An 18333-nucleotide genomic window follows, 5' to 3' on the forward strand; every position below is an offset into this window, starting at 1 on the left:
ATAAACAACAAAGTCATTTTTTTATTAAACTGTTACACACTATTAACACCTGTATTTCAAGTTTGCAAGCAGCCATGCAAAAGTGTACATGAATAATTCACAATCTATGAAAATTATGAAAACATCCTTGCTACTAATACATTCCTAAATACAAAAGTGACTACCATATTTGTATGAAGAAGAAGACCTAAATGAGGATTTCAGTGAGTGTGATCCCAGTGGAAAGAACGGGGCCATCAAGGTAGGAGGTACCTTTCTCTGAAGGGAGGAGAGAACTTCCACTTTGACTATGACTCTGTCATAATCAAATGAGAAGCTCATTTTCAAAACAGATAAAATTCAATCTTTAGGTGTGGGTGGCATCAATGTCAGGCTGTTGTTTTTTTTTTTCAATTTCTTAGTCCTTTGGGATCATTAAGCATGCAAAAACATTGCACAGGAGAGTCCACAAAGGAACTAAGGTTGTTAGGACATCCCATTAAGCCATAGCTAGAAATGCCTCTGGATCATTCATATCAGATGCAGAAACACTTGACTTGGTCCTGCTGGACTAAGTCATCCATCATGACATCCATCATGTCCACATCTACCTCTGCCCTCTTCTGCCACCATGTCCTAGGTGGCCTAGGTCTCCAAAGTTGATCTCTAGCTAAGATGTTATATCATTTGCTGGTTTCCAGAAATGATAGGCCAAAATAGAATCTTCAGCATGAGCCTCTTCACACCTTGTTTATGAAAAACAAATCCTTTCATTGCCAGTCAGCACCTTGATTTGATTTTCAAATATTAAATTCTAGTTTTGTCCTGTCTTTATGAATTGTCTTCCACTCATCCAAAGTAATCTCATTTGTACTCTCTTCTTTTACCTTTTCCATTCACATTTCCCTATTTTCCATGTTGGCCACTGGATGTTCTTCACCTTCAAGTGTTTCCTCAGTCACATTTGATGAATCAGTCAGTTAATTCATCTTTGAAAATTTCCCATTTGTGAGACCCACAACCTCCACATTTGTCTACCTGCTTTAGACCACTGTAATGTGATACAGATCTATTGCTTTTACTGTGTCTATCAAATTCACATTTGCCATGAGAACCAAATCCATCTCCTAGGCCCATTCCACATCCATGGCCTCCTGACCTCTTCTAAGACCACCACTACCTCAGGTCAGTCAATTATAAATGTATCAACAGAAAACTCACCTCTCATCTGCTAATATCCCTGCCCCTCTGAAGCAGACCTGAGGCAGCCTTGGGCCAACAGTTCTGCCTCAACTTCCACTGGTAGACCTGGTGTTGGGAAGCACTCTTTGCCAGAGAATGACATTTTAGTTTTATGTTCCCAATTAAAACTTTCCCCTATTTTTATAAATTGTTGATTTCTTGCATACTTTACAAAATGACTATAACTTTGCTAAACAAAGTACCATTTTTTTTTGTCCTGTGCAATGTTGAGATAGTGTGATGACACTGACAAACCCTTATCCCTTATGATGATGTTGGTTCCCTTTTCTTTTCTTTTTTTTTTCTTTTTTTTTTTTATTTTTTGTATGACTTTTTGTCCTCTTTCCAGTTGTTAGGTTAGGTTTTATGATCTGAGAAAAAAGAATTACTGGAGTCTGAGAATAGAGGAAAGGGGATTTTTCTTGGGCCTTTTAGGATAATTTCCCCTCAGGTAATTTAGAAAAATATCTAAATTGCATTCAAACTTCGAACTACTTCAAGAAGAGGAATCTAATGCAACCAAGTCTGCAATGCTCACAAAACATTACAGAAGCAGATATTCTGTGAATAAGTCAGAGATGATTAAAATATTCAAGGGGTCATTAAGTTGATACTGGCTTCTATTTGTGGTGTGTTTGTGTTTTTGCATAGTATTTGCTTTCATTAGGAGAGGATGTAGCAGGAATAGTAAGATGCTGGATTTGACAATCTGTGCAGAAATGAATCAATGGAAATAACAGGGCAGATCCTGTTCTTGCAGGGCAAAGATAGTAGCAGGGATTAAAGCTTACCCTAATGGCCCTTTAGTTTGTTTTCTTTGCTTGTGTTTGTGTTTCATTTTTTTGGAGCAGTTTCCATTAATAAAGGTTTTGGTTTGTGGACTTAATTACAAGGGGGTATGGCTTTGGAATGTAGACTGGGTCCCAGGGTGACCCTCAGCCTCAGAGCTCCCCCAAACAGCTGTGGAGCCTCTGTGCTAGGAGAGACATCTTCCCTCTCTTGTTGAATGACATTTTCCTTTCCAAGATGCATATAATCTCCTAGTGGATTACGTCCTTCCTCCCAAAACGTGCCTTCTGAGCAGTTGGTGCTTTAGTGGGTTTGAGTCTTGGCTGTTTTGTTCTCCCTGGCCTTTAAACACTCCTTGATGTTCCCCACCTGTCTTTGCTGCAATTTCCCCTGCCACCCAGGGTGTAGGACTTTCAACAAGAACTCTTTCCTTGTTCTTGACTTGTTCACCCTGGAAGGTTAAGAATTTGAATCAGTCCCTATGGGTCAATCCTTTAAGACCTATTAGAGTTAGGTATTAGTCCTTTCACTAGGCAGAAACCATGTATCATTTATCATTGACACGTGGTACTCATTACTCATTTTTCTGTTGTGGGTAGTGTTTAGCCCCTGGCACTGATTCTCAGCCTGAAGCCAGTGAATCCCTTCAGTTATAGTTAAACAAAGTTTTTATAAGTCATTTTTGCTCACACTATAAGAAGGTTTACCCAGTCATCTCAAACTAATTAGAAGCTCTGATTGGCAGCTTTAAATTTCTTGATTAAAAACTTAATAGTATTAGTCTTTTAATAATAAAGGTGCTGTTAATGAAAAGAATGAGAACGATGCTACTTGGTGCTTAAAGAAAATATTTTGATTTAATGTATGTACCAGCTATTGACATTTCTTTATTGTATTGAAAAGTTTTCTTTTAAATAAATAGCAGTTTTTCAGTGTTTGAAAGAAAAGAAAACCTGCTTCTTCACCCTTTTCTTCAAGCGGTTTTGCAAATATTCATTCAAGAAGTGGTCACCTTTTGGTCCTCTCTCAATTATTTTTCCTTCACCCTGAAGCTGTTGATCAGTCTTTTTCCAACATGTCTTATTCCTTCTTTCTTGAACGCCACAGGTGGCTGCACCTTCTCTTTCTTGTCAACCAGGCCAATCTGGCAGTGAGTTTATTGGTCTTTCTGGGACTCTTTCTATGGCTGTTTGCCTGCTGCTTTGGAGTTGGTCTGGGCCTCTGCCTGAGCTGCGTTATCTGCCCCAGGGACTCCAACACTCCCCACCCCCAGCCCGGCCTCGGCCGGCTTCTTTTTCTCTTGGTCTCTGCTCCTTTAGCATCTGGAATGGATCAGATTCGATGTCAAATAACTGATTGAATTGGTTGGTAACCATGCAGAGAAGCCTTCCTGTGGGTGCCCAGCCCTGATTGTGGCTCAGCGGTGCTTTTCTCCACAGACTGCTATGGGTCGCCTTGAGTTAAGAGCTCCTGCTTCAGTTCTTCCCACAAGATGATTCAGCTCAGGGGGAAGGAGTCTACTTAACACTGTAGTTTTAGGGGCTGGCGCTGTGGCACAGTGGGGTAACACCCTGGCCTGAAGCACTGGCATCCCACATGGGTGCTGCTTTGAGACCCAGCTGATCCACTTCCAATCCAGCTCTCTGCTATGGCCTGGGAAAGCAGTAGAAGATGGCCCAAAATGCTTGGGCCCCTGCACCCATGTGGGAGACCTGGAGGAAGCTCCTGGCTTCAAATCAGTGCAGCTCCAGCCAGTGCAGCCAACTGGAGAGTGAACCATCAGATGGAAGACCTCTCTGTCTCTCTGTCTCTCTCTCTCTCTACTTCTTAAAACTGTAGTTTTAAAAATAAAACTACTAGCAGTAGTTTTTCAGTTCTAGAAAAAGTAAAAGTTGTGGGGTTAAAAGTTGTATTTTCTTTCTTATGGGATCTTCTAATATTGTATTTTTATATGTCCTTTTTAAAAAAAATATTGTGTACAACCTTTAAAACATCAATGTTGGGATCAAAAGAAGACCCAGCCTATTTTCTACTTGCTGTAAGTTAAGCAAACATGTTTTAATAAAAACAAAATGAAGGAAAGAAAATTGAAGCAGTCAGACATGAACCAGTGCCCATATGGTGAGCCTGTTCAGTTGGGCTGGGCATCTGTGGGCCTCTCGGGCTTTAGCAGAATGTCTTTAGCATGCAGGCTGTAGGCTGTGACAGTGTGGTTTGCTCTGAGACTTGCTCATACATCTCCCCATTGTAGCATCCTGTGCTACAGCCTGTGGTTTGGACCACGTCTTCAAGCTAGTTACAATTTTTCACTCAGAACTAGCAGAGAGAGGGCTGAGGCCACCAAAAGAGGAAGTTAGTATTTAGAAATTCACATTCAGGCTGTCACCAACAAAAATACCACTATTATTATGGGCTCCAAGCCAATGAGCATACAGTATGTGAAACCCCCATCCAATGGGAAAGCCTGTAAGATGTCCCAATAAGAAAATAGTAAATCCTTAAAAACCCAGTGCACTTTTGGAAAACCAGTGTCCCACTCTGGCACCCCATCTCACCTCTCAGATGAGCTGCTTCACTTTCACTTGCAAAACAAAGAAGCAATAAAGTTTCTATTCACTTGCCATTGTTTCCAGGCTTTTTCTCTTTACTGGGCTAAGGAAAGGAAACCACTGAATTCAATCCAGTAACTACTCTCCCCTCTGTAACTGGGAACATACTAGATGCTGGCTTTGTGGGTAGCATCTTGGCCTGCTATGCCACAATATGGCCCCTAAATAAACCTTTACAAAGAAAGTCATAAAATCTAGAAGACACAAAAGAAATAAAATAAAATCTGAGTCACATAAATCAAAACTTTCTTCAAGGCAAAAACACCATAAACTAAACATTAAGAATCTATGGCTGCCGGTGCCGTGGCTTAACAGGCTAATCCTCTGCCTTGCAGCACCGGCACACCGGGTTCTAGTCCTGGTTGGGGTGCTGGATTCTATCCCGGCTGCCCCTCTTCCAGGCCAGCTCTCTGCTATGGCCCAGGAAGGCAGTGGAGGATGGCCCAAGTGCTTGGGCCCTGCACCCGCAGGGGTGACCAAGAGAAGCACCTGGCTCCTGGCTTCGGATCAGTGAGATGCGCTGGCTGCAGCGGCCATTGGAGGGTGAACCAATGGCAAAAAGGAAGACCTTTCTCTCTGTCTCTCTCTCTCACTCTGCCTGTCAAAAAGAAAAAAAAGAATCTATGGTAGATTAGAAATTCCTGTGAAAAACATAAGTTTGCATTTTCAAGTCTATCAAGAATATCTTCATATCGGGAAAGTGAAATAAAAGCAATTCTCAAATGTTTGACCCAGCTGCAGCCACTGCAAACATTTGAGGAATGAACCGGTTTATGGGAGCACTCTCTCTCTGTTTCTCAAAAACAGTTTTGAAAATCACACACACACACAAATTGTATGAATTAAGCTTTTTTTTTTTTAACTTTGATGATTATTTCTGAGATATCAATTGCAAGGAGTTCCCATCTGTCACTCATACATCAATGCTGAGTTCCAACCAAGTGCTTGAAATATGCTATATCTTGGCATGAAAAAGGCAAAGTTCTCAAGACACTCTAAGTCCACTATGCAGAGAGAAACCATGATAATAAAAGGGGTCTTCAGAACATTGGTGGGAAATGCATACTACAAAAACAGTGCATAAATTTTGATATTTTTGCCTTAAAATAAACTCATATTAACTTATTATAACATATCTGAACAGGTTGTAGTTTGAAGTGCTAGGATATATAAGGCAACAATTTCAAAAGAGCTCATAATGCAACATAAATTCTGAAAACACAGAGAAAACTCCACATTGATGGTGCAACTCAAGTGGAAGAATGGTTAAACAACTGGTGCCATATGGAAAATGTATGGCAACAGCAATTGAAGAGAATCAGTGGTGTATGAATAGATAACTCTTTTGAAAAATTAACTTGAAGGACAGGCAACAAATTTCATGTTTTTCATATATATAGTTTTTTTTTTTTTTGACAGGCAGATTGGACAGTGAGAGAGAGAGACTGAGAGAAAGGTCTTCCTTTGCTGTTGGTTCACCCTCCAATGGCCGCCGCGGTAGGCGCACTGTGGCTGGCGCACCACGCTAATCCGATGGCAGGAGCCAGGTGTTTATCCTGGTCTCCCATGGGGTGCAGGGCCCAAGCACTTGGGCCATCCTCCACTGCACTCCCTGGCCACAGCAGAGAGCTGGCCTGGAAGAGGGGCAACCGGGACAGGATCGGTGCCCCGACCGGGACTAGAACCCGGTGTGCCAGCACCACAAGGCAGAGGATTAGCCTGTTGAGCCACGGCGCCGACCCATATATATAGTTTTAAGAGTATAATGATACTTCCATCCACACTCCTCCTTCATATTCCTTTCATATTTTAAGGTTTGCTATGGACAAACTTTTAATTTACTTTATAATCACAAGCTTAATCATCCACTAAATAAAAGGCTCAACAAGTAGTAAGTAGAATAACCACTGTTCCTCAGGAGTAGAGACAAGGAATATAGGACTATAAACAATCAAATCTATGAGGGCTAGGATTGTGGCATAGAAGGCTAAGCTGCTGCTCACAGTGCACCCCATATGGGATGCTGGCTGCTCTACTACTGATCCAGCTCCTTGCTGATGTGCTTGGGAGGGCAGTAGATGGCCAAGTTCTTGGGCCCCTGCCACCCATGTGGGAGACCCAGAAGAAGCTCCAGACTCCTAGCTTCGGCCTGTTCCAACCCCTGCTATTGCAACCATTTGGGGAGTGAACCAGTGGATGGAAGGTTCTCTCTCCTTCTCTCTCTCACTCACTCTCTCCCTCTCTTTCTCTCCCCCTCTCCCTCTCTCCCCTCTTTCTGTATCTCTGCCTTTCAAATAAATCTTTTTTAAAAATCAAATCCTAAAATGTCAACACTATTCATATACATTATATTGTTTTGTACTCTGTATATTAATTACCAGAAATCAGGAAAAATCTATGATATTTGTCTTTTGAGGACTTGCTTACTTTACTAAGTATAATGATCTCCACTTGCATTTATGGTTCAAGTCCTGGCTAATCTGACTCCACTTCAACATCCTGCTAATGTGCATGTTGGGAAGCAGCAAATGATGACTCCATTCCTACCACCCACATAGCATACCCAGATGGAGTTCCATGCTTCTGGATTTAGCCTGGTCCAGCCCTGGATTTTGTGGGTATTTGTGGATATCCCAGCAGATAAAAATTTCTGTCTCTGCCTTTAAAATAAAATAAAAAATATTTTTTAAAAAGGGTAGGCTGTGTCAGTAAAGCTTCTGCCAGTGACACCAGCATCCCATATAGGTGCCAGTTCAAGTCCCAGATGCTCCACTTCTGATCCAGGTCCCTGCTAGTGTACCTGAGAAAGCAATGGAGGATGGCCCAAGTACTGCACCCATGAGGGAGACCCAGAAGAAGCTCCTGACTTCTGGCTTTTGACTGACCCAGCTCCAGCCATTGAGACCATATGGAGAGTAAACCAGCAGGAAAGATTTCTTCTCCCTCTGTGTGTGTGTGTGTGTGTGTAACTCTGCCTTTCAGTTAAAACAATGAATAAGCTCAGGATCATTGTGTGTAGCAAGTCCAAGACCCACTGAGCAGTCAGGCTTGGAGGGAATTTGGAGAGCATCACTGTAATAGAATTCTGAGATGGGAGATTATCTTGCCCCAAATCTTCCAGTTTTTCTTTTTCACATAACTCATATCTGTCAACACTCACACAATATGAGAAACCAAAGATGCTACTAAAATTAAAAGTCTACTTCAGATGTTGCTGTGGACTATTTCTGAGAGGAGGAGTGCAGTGGGGGTAAGAGGGGTGGAGTCACCACACAGACACCAGGAGTCAGGTGAAGGCTGGCCAGAGGTGAGCAGCCCACAGACTCATTTATTTCAGTTGGTACAGCAGCTTATATAGATGAGTCAGACAATCCAGTCAAGGGGTGGTTTATGCCCTAACCAATCACAGCCTGTTGAGAGGCAGGCTCCATTGCCAGGTGGGTTTTGAAATCATTCTTAAGTAACTGACGCTCACTTGCCTGTGGCCATCTTAGCATGGCTTTATCATTCCACCACATTTGCCCCTTTTCATTTATATTTGAGCAATGAGAGGCATGATCCTTAGTCATATCATTGTTGACCATGTTTCCATGTGGTCTCTATACATGGCTGTGCCAGTCTTAGGTTGTCCCCCAGGGGATCTTACCCATAATTGACTAACCAGCCCTCAAAATGGGAGAACACAGGAGTTCTTGCTCAGATGGAGGTAGGAATGAGGAACAATGGTAGTCAGGAACAGAGTGACTGCATACAGGCTGTGGGTCGTTTGAGTGGCTGACCAGAGCTAGTGGAGTATAAAGCAATCACAGATGTGGCTGTGGGCAATTCCTCAGGGTAGGATGATAAAGCAGCAGCTTGACAATTGATAGCAGGTGCATCCACTAACAAGGCAGACTCTCAATCTTATTCAGCTGGTTCTAGTTGACTGTCAGTTGTAGGCACAATATTTCTGGCTGGTACCGAAATGGGCTGCCCCACTTTCTCTGGAAAGAAGCATATCCTTGGCCCTTGGTTAGCAGAGGGTGTGATCTCATCCATTCTCCTGTCAGGGGGTCTTTCCACCTAACCATAGGGGTTGAGGTCTGGGATGGAAAGGATCTCCAGTGTTTATAAGCTGGGCTGACCCTTTGGGAACCAAAAGTAAGAAAATTGATAGTGAAAAGAACCTCAGTCAAAGCAAACAGTGCATCTGGGGGCATGAGATTGTTTTTCTGTCTTTGTAAGAGATATTTAATAGTCCTATGAGCTGTTTCAATGATTGCCTGTCCCTGTGGGTTGTATGGGATACCTGTAGCAGATTGTATGTTCCAGGACCTCAGGAATGAATTAATTTCCTGTGATGTATATGGTGACCCATTATGTCTTTATGGTCCAGGGGATAAAGAGGACCAGCATGGCTGACTTAACCACCTTTATCACATTACTAGCCTTTTCCCTGGGGGCTGTTGCAAATACAGCCTCTGAATAAGTATCTACCACCACATGGGCAAACTTAAGTTTAACAAAGGAGTTAATGTGGGTGACGTCCACTTGCCAGAGCTTATTAGGAGCAAGGCCTCGAGATTTCACTCCTGCTTGTTGCAATGGGCCTAATGGGGCGAGTGGGACACCATTCTTGCAAGAGCACACTAGGTGTTTGCATTGAATCATTGTTAGCTCTGGGCAAAGCAATTTTATGTTGCTTGCTGACATATGAAATTTTTGGTGTAGAATATGCGCTTGTTGTAGGTGTCTGATGGAAGCCATATTGCAGAGATAAGATGATCAACCTTTTCATTGCCTTGGAAAATAAAGCCAGGTAACCCAGTATCTAAGGGGGCCTTGAGGGTAGATATGATTATGACAAATAGAGACACCCAAGGGTCATATCTAAGGGTTTTTAAATTGACAACTGGGTGTTGATCTTTTCTATAGTGGATTTGGCTGCTGATGTCAATGTGATTTTTGAGGAAGGGCTGTCCCCCTTAGTAAGTCAAATAGTGATCTAGGCTCTGTAGGTGTTAAGGGAAGGAAGGGCTTCAACCAATTGAGTTGGCCACATAGTTGCTGAAGTTCATTAAGAGAATACTTATGCTTGACTTAGATTTGGGCCCATTGGAGATATATGGGAGGAGATTTGATAACCCAGGAATTGAAAAGGAGGAAAATGTTGTGCCTATTCTGTGGCAATAGACAAACCCAGGAATTGTAAATTTTTTATTGTCTCAATTAGACAGGCCTTCAGAGTTGCTGCATTTTCATAAGCAAGTAACATATCATCCACATAATGTATGACCAACCACTGATCTTTAGGTGTGCTGGTTGCATGAGAAATGTGTCTTTGACAAATGGCAGGGCAACTTTTCATGCCTTGTGGGATTACTGTCCACTGAAATCTTTTTGTGAGGAGCTAGAAATTGGGCTCCCATACTGTAAAGGCAAAGTAGGGCTTATCCTGCTCTGTGATGGGAATGGAAAAGAAGCAATCTTTGATATCAATGGTAACTATGTGGAATCTGTTAGGAATGGCCCCTGGATAGGGAATGCCAGCCTGGAATGTTCCCATCTTTTTTATGATTTTGTTGATGGCTCTCAAATCCTGTAGTAGCCTATATTTTCCCTGTTTCTTTGCTATCACAAAAATGGGTGTGTTGTGAGGGCTAGTGGAAGGCACTATGTGTCCCTTTTCCAATTGTTCCTGTACCAATTCTGTAAGGATGCCAAGTTTGGGTTGTGATATTGGCCACTGCTCTCTCTACCCAGATGTTTCCTGTTTTTTTCCCATTTAATGGGGATTGGGCCTGGCTTTTGTATGAGGTGAGCAGTGGCTGCTAGAATTGGGGGTGAATCTTACTTGTAGGCTCTCCATTAAAGCGGTTGGCTTGTGGAGATTTGTGATCTGTAGTAAGGACCATTTGCATTTGTGACAGCACATCTCTCCCCCATGAGGTCATGGTAACCTCAGCAATTAGTGCAAAGATGGTTCCTGTATCTCTGCTGTTATCTTGCCACATTATAGGCATGATGACATGATCAGCCAATTTTAATCCTCCAACACCTTGGAGGTCGGGCCTGGGCGCTATCTTCCAAAGTTGCATTTTTCTTGTGTCCCTAGCTTTTAAGACAGTGGCATCTGCCCCTGTATCAATTAAACCCACAAAGGCAAAGTCATCTAAGTATAGGGTCCATTTTGGCCTCAGATTAAAGATATCAACCAGTTAATGATGGTGGGACTCCCTCTTATTTGCTGGGCTGAGGGCTGCCCCGCTGAGAGTGTTTAAAGGCTTGGTCTTGCAATCTTTTGTCCAATGAAAGCCTTTTTTACATCTCGGCCACACCATTTTGGGCTTGCCCCGTCTGTCAGTGTTTGGGCAGTTTTGCTGTAGGTGTCCTGTTTCCTGACATCCCCAATAAACTGGAGGGTCATTAGACTTCCTTGTGTTCAGTCTGTTAATGGCTGCAGTTAGGGATTGTATAGCTTGTATGGGTGTATCAGCAGAGTTTACCTCCTTTATAGCTACTATCCATTTAGAAAGGTCTTCATTATGGACTGGGGCAATTGCAGCTTTTGCCTCTGGTAGCGCCTTCCCAAGCTAATTGTTTGACCAGATTTTCTTGATTGGGGCCAAGCAATAATCTTTTCTCTACTGCTTCCAAGACTCTGGTAAGGAAATTGGGAAACCATCCACCTGGGCCTTGAACTAGGTTTCTAAAGAGCTGACTATAATTAGGAGGATTTATATTTTTTAAGGCTCTAAGTGCCAAATCTCTGACCTGATCAAAATAGGTAACTACTCCAATGCAGGCCTGTTCATGAGAATATATGTAGGTACCATTGCCTGTAAGCATATCAAAGGTTACTGCTATTTCATAGGCAGCATTATTCCTCACCACGGTTACAGCCGCTTCCTCATAGGAGGCTTTTGACTGTAAGAACTGTGGTCTTGACAGATATGCTTTGAGCAGTGTAACCCAGTCAAAATGAGTTTGAAGATTCGCTGCCCATTGTATGAGCACCTGTTCAAAGCAGGGAGTCAGAATCTTACTCTTGAGAAGCCTTTTTTGGCATAATAAGGTCATCTATGGGTATTGCAATCCAAGGCCTGAATTCTGCGTCCACTCCTACATTAACGGAAAACATGTGGGTGGGATGGGATCTAGCAGCTCCCCTGAGAGCCTGGGGTGCCCGGGGACTGCCACAAATGTGGGGATCCTCACTAGGTGCAGATGGGATGACCTTGCATGGGTTATTGCCTTGAGGTCATCTAAGTTCATCCCATGGATGTTTGGGGGGTTGCTGACTAGGCATTATTGCATTGTCTGCTGTCATGTCATTTTCACTGTGGGAGTTCTCTCCTTAAGTCGTCAACTCTTGCCTGTGAGGATGAGGCCTGGAGTGACAGGCTCTTATCACTCACAGATTCATTATGTTTGGTAATCTGTGTGGGTTTCTGAGAGGGTGATATGTTTCCCATGTTTGAGTGCTTAATAGTGGCACACCACACTGATTCTAGCCAAAAGAAAGACACCCACAACACTGCTGCCATAACAAAACAAATCCTAGCACCTCAGTTGCTGATGGCATTATGCAAGGGGTTCCCTATGTTAGACGAACAGACAGTGGTGTATCAGATCGTAAGTATGGCCTGTGCTAAGTGGGAGACTTCCTTGATTCATTAGGTCAAGGCCATATGCCCACACAGTGTCTCCAGAGCATCACCTCTCTCAAGCGAGGGAAGATGACTTGGTTTTGAATTCTAGGATGATCAGTCCATTATGTAAATTTGCCAGATGAACCAAAAGTAAAAGGAGGAGCGGAGAAGTGGCATTATGCTTCTGGGCAGTGTGTGCCTAACCTGGGGTCACTTAGACCGAGGACAAGGACAAAGAAAGGGGTACAGGAGGGGGTTCTGTGCTCACCCTCACAGAACCAAACAGCACACAAAACACAGAAGGGCCTACTTGTCGAAATCAAGAGGGGACCTTGCCAAGTCCAACACGCTGTCTCTCTCAGTCACATTGGGGGCCATATGTTGCTGTGGATTTGTTCTGAGAGGAGAAGCACAGTGGGGGCAAGAGGCAGAGTCACCACACAGACCCTGAGAGCTGGGTGAAAGTGGACCAGAGGCGATCATCCTGCAGACTCATTTATTTCAGTTGGTAAAGTAGCTTATATAGCCAAGGCAGACAATCTGGTCAAGGGGCAGTTTATGCCCTAACCGACCACAGCCTGTTGTGAGGCAGGCTCTGTTGTCATGTGGGTTTTGAAATCATTCTTGAGTAACTGACACTCACTTGCCAGTGGCCATCTTGGCATGGCCTTCTCATTCCACCACATTCAGAGAAACCCTACATCCAGCCAATGATTTTGTTAGATGTCATAAAACCCAAGCCTCTTCCTCTTTTTTAAAGATTATTTATTTGGAAGGCAGAATTATGGGGGGGGGAGGCGGTGACAGAGAGACAGAAAGGGATCTTCCTTCTACTGGTTCACTTCCCAAATGGCTGCACCAGCTTCATCCAGAACTTCCACATGGGTGGCAGGGGCCCAAGATTTGGGCCATCTTCTGCTGCTTTCCCAGGTGTGTTAGCAGGGAGCTGGACCAGCAGTGGGGCAACCAACATTCAAACTGGCACCCATATGGGATGCCAACATTGCAGGCATCAGTTTAACCCACTGTGCCACAGTACCAGTCCTTCAAGCCCTTTCTTAACCTTTCAATAAGATCAGTGGGACCTGAAAATTGACTGACTGAGTGGTAATGCAATACCAGACAGAAACAGCCCTGGATCCAAATGTCTTCATGACAACTGAGCTGCCCCAGACTACACAGCTGGCATTTTCACTAGTCTCCTTGGACACACTATGAGGAAACTTAACATGGAGAAGGAATTTCTATGATGGCTTCTTTGTTGGAAGAATCTGGGACAGATTGCAGCAACTGTTCAGGCACCAAGTCTCTGAGAAACCCTTTGGGGATAAGAAACCATTTCCATTCATCTTGATCTCTTGCCAAGCTGCAACTAGTGAAGCTAGCCATGTCTTCCCGCCTGTCTCCACCTTTCATGCTCCCCCATCTCGCCCACAGGAAAGTAGCACTCAAGAATCATGATCCTAGTGAGTGATCACACCCTAGTGAGTGATCAGAGGCCTCATTCCATGGTCCCTGGGATCACAATACTACAGCTTAGACATGGAGCACTGTGGAGACCTAGCAGCGAAGGAGGAACTAGAGGCTTGGCAGAAAAGTGACAACATGGCCAGTCCAGGCTTCCTGGTCGATCAAGACCCTTAAGGTCACCCTTACACTAAGAGAGAATCACCTTTTGGGAACTGTTCATGAAAGGGCTATGAGTCAAGGACTCTGTAATGTGCCACACACAAACACACACATAAATAGTTACACATGGCTTCACTATTTTGAAGAAACAACCTTTGTTCTTTGACAACCTACATCCATCTCGATTTTTTCATAGCATTTCATATCAGACCAGGTGGAGTCTTCTTCAGGAATAAAAACTCTCAATGTCTCAGAATTATAGAGCGCTCAACATGTTAAAAGAATTTCGAGCCTGGGGAAGGAGAGCCGAGGGAGGGCATGTGCGGCGACAGCGGCCTTGGCATTGGAGCCGCTAGTTCCCTCCCTCCTGGGGGAACAGCACCGCCACCAGCGCGCGGGCCAAGGCCAGGGCGAGCCGGGCGGGCAGCGCTCCGGAGGACGGAGGAAGGGAGAAGGGTGGGCGAAGGGGCGGCCGGGCGTGCGGGGAGGGTCTCGCTCTCCTGACGACCAGAACCCGAGCGGGAGACCCTGGCGGCGGCGCCTGACACTCGGCACCTTCTGTCGTGCAGGAGGGCGGCTTGTCCGAGGCTGGCGGGGCCAGACCCGGGCCGCTGTTCCCGCAGGCCCCTGCGCCGCCGCCCGCGCCGCCGTAGGGCTCCTCGGGTGCCCCCGCCGCTGGCTCGGGCTCCTGAGGTCCGGCTACAGCTGTGGCTGCGGCGGGCACGGCCCAAGAACCGGAAGGCCGTGGCTCGGCTCAGATCGCCCAGAAAAAGGCACAGCTGCATTCCGCTCCGCGGGCGAAGAAACTGGAGAAGCTTGGAGTGTACTCCTCCTGCAAGGCTGAGGAGTCCTGTAAATGTAATGGCTGGTGGCGGAGGCGATGTCACCCATGCTGTATGACCAAGTCACAGCTGCGGGAGGCAGAACTCAGCAAAGCAGGAAGCCCCTGACTGAATTGAAGCCATCTTCTCTGTTGTTTTTATTAGGCTTAATAATGATGTAATCATTGGGTTTGAGTGTGAGAATAATGGATATCAATCTAGGCAAAATTGTTGTTTCTTGTAAAAAAAAATGAGTTACAGGAGGTGACTGGAGAAATGAGGAGAATCCCCTAAAATTTGTATAGAGTAAAATATTATTAGAAACATGAGTAATGAGTTTTATGAGAAAATAGAACAGAAAGAGCATGCAGGTGCTTGTTCCCACAGACCTCCCCTTTGCCTTACACAGGAGTATATGATGAGATTGGGAGGTACGTAGTTAATATTACAGCAAATGGAAGGATGAACAAGCACTACTATTCTTACAAAGGTTAAGACCTTATTCTTACAAAGGTTAAGACCTTATGCCCCTGCTTGGAAATGTAGAACAAAGGAACAAAGAACACTTACATTAAGCAATGAAGTAGGTTTTATAAAAAACACAGTTGTTGGAGGTGTGGTTTACCTTTAGAAAAATAGGATATAATCATTAGAACTTTCTCTATACAGTTTTAACCCTTTAAAATAAATCTATTAACATATAAAATCTTAGACATTTTGTCTAACACCTTTAGATAAGTTAAGCAAGTTTCATATAGCTAACATACCCACTATGAATAGAGAAAAAATTAGTGGAAAGCTTATGATGAGGCCATGAAAGGAAAACGAAACAAAACAAGATTAATAGAGAAAGTTACGCATAGATGATCACTTGTGATGTGTTCTTTCCCAGAAAGAAGAGAGACTTGGGACAAAGAAGGCTTAATCAAAAGTACATGTAAAAAGAGTATAAGATAAAGCTAGAAGAAGGAACGGCAAAATGATGCCTTCCCTTGCCACCTAAACCTCATCCCTTCATTTCCTTTCTTTGCTAATGCCTCCCCTCCTTCAGGATCTCCTGGACCTTCCGAGGCTGGACCACAGCAGGCTGGAAAAACCCCAACCCCTCTCCCACTCCCCTCAGAGCCCATCTGCAGCAAATAATCGTCAGTCTAATGGAATCCTGTCAGGGTGGTAGCCATGCCCTAGCTGCTCATTTTTCTCACCTGGAGAATGTGTCAGAGGAAGAAATGAACAGATTCCTGAGAATAGTGTTGGATATGGAGCATCTCTTTACTTGTGTCCAGAAGGAGAAAGATGCGGATACCATGCAAGGTTATTTCTACCTATTTAAGCTCCTGAGACAGTTTATTTTACAAAGAGGAAAGCCTGTGGTTGAAGGCTCCTTGGAGAAGAAACCCTCATTTGAAAAGCCTAGTATTGAACAGGCTATGAATACCTTTGTACAATATAAAGTTAGTCACCTGCCATCAAAAGAAAGACAAACAATAGTTGAGTTGGCAAAAATGTTCCTAAACCACATCAACAATTGGCATTTGAGGCACCATCTCAATGAAGACTGTGATTTCCCAATGTTGATATTTCTGGATATGAAGAGAACTACACAAGGTGGCTGTGTTACCACAATGTCCCACAGTTCTATGACAGTCTACCTCAGTATGAAACCACCCACGTGTTTGGGAGAATATTGCTTTGCTCAGTCTTCACTGTTATGAGGAAACAACTCCTGGAACAAGCAAGACAGGAAAAAGACAAACTGCTTCTTGCGAAACAAACTCTGATCCTCACTCATTTCCCTGGGATCAGGAGTAGCAGTCCTGCCTGCAAAGCTTCTTCTGGGCTAGAGGCAAACCCAGGAGAAAAGAGGAAAATGAATGACTCTTATGTTCTGGAGGAGGCCAAGAAACCCTGAGTAATGGGGGATATTCTGATGGAGTTAATCCATGAGGTGATGTCCACCATCATGGACCCTGTAGCAATGCTTGGACCAGAGACCAATTTTCTGTCAGCCCATTCAGCCAGGGATGAGGCAGCAAGGCTGGAAGAGCACAGGGACAGGATTGAATTTCACCTGGTTGGCAATTCCCTGAACCAAAAATCAAACAAGAGGATCCTGATGTGGCTGATAGGCCTGCAGAATGTGTTCTTCCATCAGCTGCCCCGAATGCCAAAAGAGTATATCATGTGACTTGTCTGTGATCCGAAACACAAAACCCTCACTTGAATTAAAGATGGCCATGTTATTGGTGGTATATGTTTCCATATGTTCCCAACCCAAAGGATTCACAGAGATTGTTTTCTGTGCTGTAACTTCAAATGAACAAGTCAAGGATTATGGAATACATGTGATGAATCATTTGAAAAAATATCATATAAAACATTACATCCTGAACTTCTTCACATATGCGAATGAATATGCAGTTGGGTACTTTAAGAAATACGGTTTCTCCAAAGAAATTAAAATACCTAAAGCCAAACATGTTGGCTATATTAAGGATTAGGAAGGAGCCACTTTAATGGAATGTGAGCTAAATTCTCAGATACCATATGCAGAATTTTCTGTCATAATTAAAAAGCAGAAAGAGATAATTTAAGAACCGATAGATGGGGCTGGCACTATGGTGCAGTAGGTTAATTCTCTACCTGCAGCACCGGCATTCCATATGGGTGCTGGTTCTAGTCCTCTTCCAATACAGCTCTCTGTTGTGGCCTGGGAAAGCAGTAAAAGATGGCCCAAGTGCTTGGGCCCCTGCACCCACATGAGACACTGGGAAGAAACACCTGGCTCCTGGCTTTGGATTGGCACAGCTCTGACTGTCGCAGCCATTGCAGAGTGAACCAATGGACGGAAGACCTTTCTCTCTGTTTCTCCCTCTCACTGTCTGTAACTCTACCTCTCAAATAAATAAATAAAAATATTTTTTTAAAAAAAGCTGATAGAAAGCAGGCCCAGGTTCAGAAAGTTTACCCTGGACTTTCATGTTTTAAAGATAGAGTTTGGCAAATTCCTATAGAAAGCATTCCTGGAATTAGAGAGACAGGCTGGAAACCAAGTGGAAAGGATAAAAGTAAGGAACCCAAAAACCCTGACCAGCTTTACAGCATGCTGAAGAACATCCTTCAGCAGGTGAAGAGCCATCAAAGCACTTGGCCCTTCATGGAACTGGTGAAGAGAACAGAAGCTCTGGGATATTATGAAGTTATAAGGTTTCCCATGGATCTGAAAACCATGAGTGAATGCCTCAAGAATTGGTACCACATATCTAAGAAATTATTCATTGCAGACTTAGAGTGAGTCTTTTCCAATTCTAAAGAGTACAACCCCCCTGAGAGTGAACACTGCAAATGTGCCAATATTGTAGAGAAATTCTTCTTCAGTAAAATTAAGGAAGCTGGATTAATTGACAAGTGATGTTTCCCCCTCTGCTTCTTAGAAATTCAAGCAGTGTGCCTAATGCAAGGTGGTTAAGTTGGACAAAGAATTGGACAAAATGTGTTGAAGAGACATGTAATAATTAGCACTTTTGAAAAAGAAACAAAAAACCTCATTTTAACTTTATATATATATATAAATTGACATAGAACATATATATATACATATATATATATATATAAATAATTCCTGTATATGAG

At 43.6% G+C, this 18333-nt stretch overlaps 2 pseudogenes; one reads left to right on the plus strand and one right to left on the minus strand.

The window, feature by feature from the left end:
• Window positions 1–478: 478 nt before the first annotated feature.
• Window positions 479–13676, minus strand: LOC133754452 (SERPINE1 mRNA-binding protein 1-like; annotated as a pseudogene).
• Window positions 13677–14197: 521 nt separating this feature from the next.
• Window positions 14198–18112, plus strand: LOC133754453 (histone acetyltransferase KAT2B-like; annotated as a pseudogene).
• Window positions 18113–18333: the final 221 nt, after the last annotated feature.

This window comes from Lepus europaeus, unplaced genomic scaffold (assembly GCF_033115175.1).
Source record: "Lepus europaeus isolate LE1 unplaced genomic scaffold, mLepTim1.pri SCAFFOLD_106, whole genome shotgun sequence".
Classification (NCBI taxonomy): Eukaryota; Metazoa; Chordata; class Mammalia; order Lagomorpha; family Leporidae; genus Lepus; species Lepus europaeus.